At 40.8% G+C, this 7783-nt stretch overlaps 1 non-coding gene across 1 annotated transcript; it reads left to right on the forward strand.

The window, feature by feature from the left end:
* The first annotated feature begins 7314 nt into the window (after window positions 1-7314).
* LOC112774238 (small nucleolar RNA R71) lies at window positions 7315-7422 on the forward strand. Its single transcript, XR_003188736.1, has one exon. It is a non-coding gene; the product is annotated as a small nucleolar RNA R71 (small nucleolar RNA).
* The last annotated feature ends 361 nt before the right edge of the window (window positions 7423-7783 follow it).

Consider the following 7783-nt stretch of genomic DNA (forward strand, 5'->3'; position numbering starts at 1 on the left):
GATCTGTGGATCCCACAGGATCCCCACATACCTCCACTCACCTTCCCTCCTCATAATCCTATATCACCCTCTATCTCTCCATTCACATTCATCCCTTCTGTTTTCCATTCACCACTCACATCCATACACCCCACCTACCTTCAAAATTCAAAATCTCTTTCCCACCCATATTGCTGAATACACACATCCCTCCATCTCCTCCATATCTTCTTCTTCTTCTACTATTCTTTCTTCTTTTGCTCGAGGGCGAGCAACATTCTAAGTTTGGTGTGGTAAAAGCATAGCTTTTTTTGTTTTTCCATAACCATTGATGGCACCTAAGGCCAGAGAAACCTCTAGAAAGAGGAAAGGGAAGACAAAAGCTTCCACCTTCGAGTCATAGGAGATGGAGAGATTCATCTCAAGGGTCTATAGCTCAGTGGTAGAACATTTGACTGCAAATCAAGAGATCCCTGAGATACCTCAGGGGATACATTTTCCTCCACACAATTATTGGGGACAACTAAGGGTGGAACATCAAGATCACTCCATCATCCTCCATGAAATTAGAGAAGATCAAAGAGCAATAAGGGAGGAGCAACAAAGACAAGGAAGAGACATAGAAGAGCTCAAGGACATCATTGGTTCCTCAAGGAGAAAACACCACCATCACTAAGGTGGACTCATTCCTTGTTCTTAAATTTTCTATTTTTCATTTTTTATGTTAAATGTTTAATTATGTTTGTGTCTTATTACATGATTATTAGTACTTAAGTGTCAATGCCTTAAAGTAGTGAATATGAATCCATCACCTCTCTTGAATGAAAAATATTTTAATTACAAAAGAACAAGAAGTACATGGTTTCGAATTCATCCTTGAAACTAGTTTAATTATTTTGATGTGGTGATAACACTTTTTGTTTTCTGAATGAATGCTTGAATAGTGCATATGTCTTTTGAATTTGATGTTTAAGAATATTAAATATGTTGGCCCTTGAAGAATAAGGAAAAGGAGAAATGTTATTTGATAATCTGAAAAATCATAAAATTGATTCTTGAAGCAAGAAAAAGCAGTGAATATACAAAAGCTTGCGAAAAAAAAAAGAGAAAAAAAATAGCGAAAAAAAAGGAGAAAAAAAAAAGAAAAAGCAAGCAGAAAAAGCCAAAAGCTCTTAAAACCAAAATGCAAGAGCAAAAAGCCAGTAGCCCTTAAAACCAAAAGGCAAGGGTAAATAAAAAGGATCCCAAGGCTTTGAGCATCAGTGGATAGGAGGGCCTAAAGGAAAAAAATCCTGGCCTAAGTGGCTAAACCAAGCTGTCCCTAACCATGTGCTTATGGCGTGAAGGTGTCAAGTGAAAATTTGAGACTGAGCGGTTAAAGTCAAGGTCTAAAGTAAAAGAAGAGTGTGCTTAAGAACCCTGGACACCTCTAATTGGGGACTTTAGCAAAGCTGAGTCACAATCTGAAAAGGTTCACCCAATTATGTGTCTGTGGCATTTATGTATCCGGTGGTAATACTGGAAAACAAAGTGCTTAGGGCCACGGCCAAGACTCATAAAGTAGCTGTGTTCAAGAATCAACATAATGAACTAGGAGAATCAATAACACTATCTGAACTCTGAGTTCCTATAGATGCCAATCATTCTGAACTTCAATGGATAAAGTGAGATGCCAAAACTATTCAAGAGGCAAAAAGCTACAAGTCCCGCTCATCTGATTGGAGCTAAGTTTCATTATTAGTTTGCAATTTATAGTATATTCTCTTCTCTTTATCCTATTTGATTTTCAGTTGCTTGGAGACAAGTGGTGCACGAAATTGTGTTGTCCAGGCTCGAACAATCCCGGGTAATGGCTCCAAAGCTTGGTGCTTTGATCTTAATTTATAGTTGACACAACTTCGATACAACTAACCAGCAAGTGCACTGGGTCGTCCAAGTAATACCTTACGTGAGTAAGGGTCGAATCCCACGGAGATTGTTGGTATGAAGCAAGCTATGGTCACCTTGTAAATCTCAGTCAGGCGGATATAAAGTGATAATGGAGTTTTCGAAATTTAATAATAGAATAGGGATAGAGATACTTATGTAATTCATTGGTGAGAATTTCAGATAAGAGAATGGAGATGCTTTTCGTTCCTCTGAACCTCTGCTTTCCTGCTATCTTCATCCAATCAGTCTTACTCCTTTCCATGGCTGGCTTTATGTGATACATCACCACTGTCAATGGCTACTTTCGGTCATCTCTCGGGAAAATGATCCAATGCCTTGTCACGGCACGGCTAATCGTCTGGAGGCATCACCCTTGCCAATGGCTTCATCTTATCCTCTCAGTGAATAATATGCTCACGCACCCTATCACGGCACGGCTATTCATCTGTCGGTTCTCGATCATGCTGGAATAGGATTTACTATCCTTTTGCGTCTGTCACTAACGCCCTGCAATCGCGAGTTAGGAGCTCGTCACAGTCATTCAATCATTGAATCCTACTCGGAATACCACAGACAAGGTTTAGACCTTCCGGATTCTCTTGAATGCCGCCATCATTCTAGCTTACGCCACGAAGATTCTGGTTAGGAGATCTAAGAGATACTCATTCTAGCTTATTTCATGTAGAATAGAAGTGTTTGTCAGGCACGCGTTCATAAGGGAGAAGGATGATGAGCGTCACACATAATCATCACCTTCATCACGTTCTTGGGTGCGAATGGATATCTTAGAAGCGAAATAAGAAGAATTGAATAGAAAACAGTAGTACTTTGCATTAATCTTTGAGGAACAGCAGAGCTCCACACCTTAATCTATGGAGTGTAGAAACTCTACCATTAAAATTACATAAGTGGAAGGTCCAGGCATGGCCGAGAGGCCAGCCCCTCTGATCTAAGAACCAGGCGTCCAAAGATATCTCATACAATAGTAAGAGGTCCTATTTATAATAAACTAGCAACTAGGGTTTACATGAGTAAGTAATTGATGTACAAATCCACTTCCGGGGCCCACTTGGTGTGTGCTTGGGCTTGGGCTTGAGTGTTACACGTGCAGAGGCCATTTGTGGAGTTGAACGCCAGTTCCTGTGCCAGTTTGGGCGTTCAACTCTGGTTTTGGATCCTTTTCTGGCGCTGGACGCCAGATTTGGGCAGAAGGCTGGCGTTGAACGCCAGTTTACGTCGTCAATTCTTGGCCAAAGTATGGACTATTATATTTTTCTGGAAAGCCCTGGATGTCTACTTTCCAACGCAATTGGAAGCGCGCCATTTCGAGTTCTGTAGCTCCAGAAAATCCACTTTGAGTGCAGGGAGGTCAGAATCCAACAGCATCAGCAGTCCTTTTTCAACCTCTGAATCTGATTTCTGCTCAAGTCCCTCAATTTCAGTCAGAAAATACCTGAAATCACAGAAAAACACACAAACTCATAGTAAAGTCCAGAAATGTGAATTTAACATAAAAACTAATGAAAACATCCCTAAAAGTAACTAGATCCTACTAAAAACATACTAAAAACAATGTCAAAAAGCGTATAAATTATCCGCTCATCACAACACCAAACTTAAATTGTTGCTTGTCCCCAAGCAACTGGAAATCAAATAGGATAAAAAGAAGAGAATATACTATAAATTCCAAACTATCAATGAAACATAGCTCCAATCAAATGAGCGGGACTTATAGCTTTTTGCCTCTTGAATAGTTTTGGCATCTCACTTTATCCATTGAGGTTCAGAATGATTGGCATCTATAGGGACTTCAGATTTTGAATAGTGTTATTGACTCTCCTAGTTCAGTATGATGATTCTTGAATACAGCTTCTTTATGAGTCTTGGCCGTGGCCCTAAGCACTTTGTTTTCCAGTATTACCACCGGATACATAAATGCCACAGACACATAATTGGGTGAACCTTTTCAGATTGTGACTCAGCTTTGCTAAAGTCCCCAATTAGAGGTGTCCAGGGTTCTTAAGCACACTCTTTGTTTTTGCTTTGGACCTTGACTTTAACCGCTCAGTCTCAAGTTTTCACTTGACACCTACACGCCACAAGCACATGGTTAGGGACAGCTTGGTTTAGCCGCTTAGACCAGGATTTTATTCCTTTAGGCCCTCCTACCCACTGATGCTCAAAGCCTTGGGATCCTTTTTATTTGCCCTTGCCTTTTGGTTTTAAGGGTTATTGGCTTTTTCTGCTTGCTTTTTTTTTTTTCTATTTTTTTTTCTATTCTTTTTTCGCCCCCTTTTTTTTCTGCAAGCTTTGTTCTTTGCTGCTTTTTCTTGCTTCAAGAATCATTTTTATGATTTTTCAGATTATCAAATAACATGTCTCCTAGTCATCATTCTTTCAAGAGCCAACATATTTAACATTCTTAAACAACAACTTCAAAAGACATATGCACTGTTCAAGCATACATTCAGAAAACAAGAAGCATTGTCACCACATCAATATAATTAAACTAAGTTCAAGGATAAATTCGAAACTCATGTACTTCTTGTTCTTTTGAATTAAAACATTTTTCATTTAAGAGAGGTGATGGATTCATAGGACATTTATAACTTTAAGACATAGTTACTAACTACTAATGATCATGTAATGAAGACACAAACATAGATAAGCACATAACATAGAAAACAAAAAACAGAGAAAGTAAGAACAAGGAATGAGTCCACCTTAGTGATGTCTTTGAGCTCTTCTATGTCTCTTCCTTGTCTCTGTTGCTCCTCCTTCATTACTTTTAGATCTTCTCTGATTTCATGAAGGATGATGGAGTGCTCTTGATGTTCCACCCTTAGTTGCTTCCAATAATTGTGTGGAAGAAAATGTATCCCCTGAGGTATCTCAGGGATCTCTTGATTTGCAGTCAAATGTTCTACCACTGAGCTTTAGACCCTTGATGGAAGCTTTTGTCTTCCCTTTCCTCTTTCTAGAGGCTTCTTTGGCCTTAGGTGCCATCAATGGTTATGGAAAAAACAAAAAAGCTATGCTTTTTACCACACCAAACTTAGAATGTTGCTCGCCCTCGAGCAAAAGAAGAAAGAAGAAGAAGATATGGAGGAGATGGATGGGAGTGTGTATTCGGCCATATGGGTGGGATTGGGTGGGAGAGAGATGTTGAATTTTGAAGGTAGTGGGTGTATGGATGTGAGTGGTAAATGGAAGACAGAAGGGATGAGTGTTTATTGGGAATAGAGGATGATTGAGAAGAGAGAAGAGAGTGAGTGGAGGTAGGTGGGGATCCTGTGGGGTCCACAGATCTTGAGGTGTCAAGGCATTTACATCCCTGCACCAATTTAGGCATGTAAAATGCCCTTGCACACAACTCTGGGCGTTCAGCGCCAGGTTGGTGCCCATTTTGGGCGTTCAACGCCCATTTGCTACCATTTCTGGCGTTGAATGCCAGAACCATGCTTGTTCTGGGCGTTCAGCGCCAGGATGCTCCCATTCTGGGCGTTCAGCGCCAGAACTATGCTCTGTTCTGGCGTTTGAACGCCAGACAGATGCTCCTCCAGGGTGTGATTTTTCTTCTGCTGTTTTTGATTCCGTTTTCAATTTTTATATTTATTTTGTGACTCCACATGATCATGATCCTAAGAAAACATGAAAAACAATAATAATAGAGTTAGATAAATAAATATTGGGTTGCCTCCCAACAAGCGCTTCTTTAATGTCAATAGCTTGACAGTGGGCTCTCATGGAGCCTCACAGATGTGTAGAGCTTTGTTGAAACTCTCCAACACCAAACTTAGAGTTTGGATATGGGAGTTCAACACCAAACTTAGAGTTTGACTGTGGGGGCTCTGGTTGACTCTGCTTGGAGAGAAGCTTTTCCTGCTTCCTCTCCATGGTTGCAGAGGAAGATCCTTGAGTTTTGAATACAAGGGAATTCTCATTCCATTGAAGGAATATTTCACCTCTGTCAACATCAATCACAGCTCTTGCTGTGGCCAGGAAAGGTCTTCCTAGGATGATGTATTCATCCTCTTCCTTTCCAGTATCCAGGACTATGAAATCAGTAGGTATGTAAAGGCCCTCAACCTTTACTAATACATCTTCTACTTGTCCATAAGCCTGTTTTCTTGAGCTGTCTGCCATCTCTAGTGAGATTTTAGCAGCTTGCACCCCATAGATTCCCAGTTTCTCTATTACAGAGAGGGGCATGAGGTTTATCCCTGAACCAAGGTCAAACAGAGCTTTAAAGATCATGGTGCCTATGGTACAAGGGATTATGAACTTTCCAGGATCCTGTCTCTTCTGAGGCAATGTCAGTTGATCCAGATCACTTAGTTCATTGATGAACAAGGGAGGTTCAACTTCCCAAGCATCAATGCCAAATAATTTGGCATTCAGCTTCATGATTGCACCAAGAAACTTGGCAGTTTGCTCTTCAGTGACATCCTCATTCTCTTCAGAAGAGGAATACTCATCAGAGCTCATGAAGGGCATAAGGAGGTTCAATGGAATCTCTATGGTCTCTAGATGAGCCTCAGAGTCCTTTGGTTTCCCAGAGGGAAGCTCCTTATTGATCACTGGACGTCCCAGGAGGTCTTCCTCCTTGGGATTCACGTCCTCTCCTCTCCTCACAGGTTCGGCCAGGGCACTTATGTCAATGGCCTTGCACTCTCCTTTTGGGTTCTCTTCTGTATTGCTTGGGAGAGTACTAGGAGGGATTTCAGTGATCCTTTTACTCAGCTGGCCCACTTGTGCTTCCAGATTTCTAATGGAAGACCTTGTTTCATTCATGAAACTTACAGTGGCCTTAGATAGATCAGAGACTAGATTTGCTAAATTAGAAGCATTTTGTTCAGAGTTCTCTGTCTGTTGCTGAGTTGATGATGGAAAAGGCTTGCTATTGCTAAACCTGTTTCTTCCACCATTATTAAAGCCTTGTTGGGGCTTTTGATCCTTCCATGAGAAATTTGGATGATTTCTCCATGTTGAGTTATAGGTGTTTCCATAAGGTTCACCTAAATAATTTACCTCTGCTATTGCAGGGTTCTCAGGATCATAGGCTTCTTCTTCAGAAGATGCCTCTTGAGTACTGTTGGATGCAGCTTGCATTCCATGCAGACTCTGAGAAATCATATTGACTTGCTGAGTCAATATTTTGTTCTGAGCCAATATGGCATTCAGAGTATCAACCTCAAGAACTCCCTTCTTCATAGGCGTCCCATTATTCACAGGATTCCTTTCAGAAGTGTACATGAACTGGTTATTAGCAACCATGTCAATGAGTTCTTGAGCTTCTGCAGGCGTTTTCTTTAGGTGAATGGATCCACCTGCAGAAGTGTCCAGTGACATCTTTGATAGCTCAGATAAACCATCATAGAATATATCCAGGATGGTCCATTCTGAAAGCATGTCAGAAGGACACTTTTTGGTCAACTGTTTGTATCTTTCCCAAGCTTCATAGAGGGATTCACCTTCTTTCTGTCTGAAGGTTTGAACATCCGCTCTAAGCTTGCTCAGCTTTTGAGGAGGAAAGTACTTGGCTAAGAAAGCCGTGACCAGCTTATCCCAAGAGTTCAGGCTGTCTTTAGGTTGAGAATCCAACCATAATCTAGCTCTGTCTCTTACAGCAAAAGGGAAAAGCATGAGCCTATAGACTTCAGGATCTATTCCATTAGTCTTAACAGTATCACATATCTGCAAGAATTCAGTTAAGAACTGAAAAGGATCTTCATATGGAAGTCCATGAAACTTGTAGTTCTGCTGCATCAGAGAAACTAATTGAGGTTTCAGCTCAAAGTTGTTTGCTCCAATGGCAGGAATAGAGATGCTTCTTCCATGTAAATTGGAATTAGGTGCAGTAAAGTCACCAAGC

The sequence above is a fragment of the Arachis hypogaea genome, chromosome 18, assembly GCF_003086295.3.
Source record: "Arachis hypogaea cultivar Tifrunner chromosome 18, arahy.Tifrunner.gnm2.J5K5, whole genome shotgun sequence".
Taxonomy (NCBI): Eukaryota; Viridiplantae; Streptophyta; class Magnoliopsida; order Fabales; family Fabaceae; genus Arachis; species Arachis hypogaea.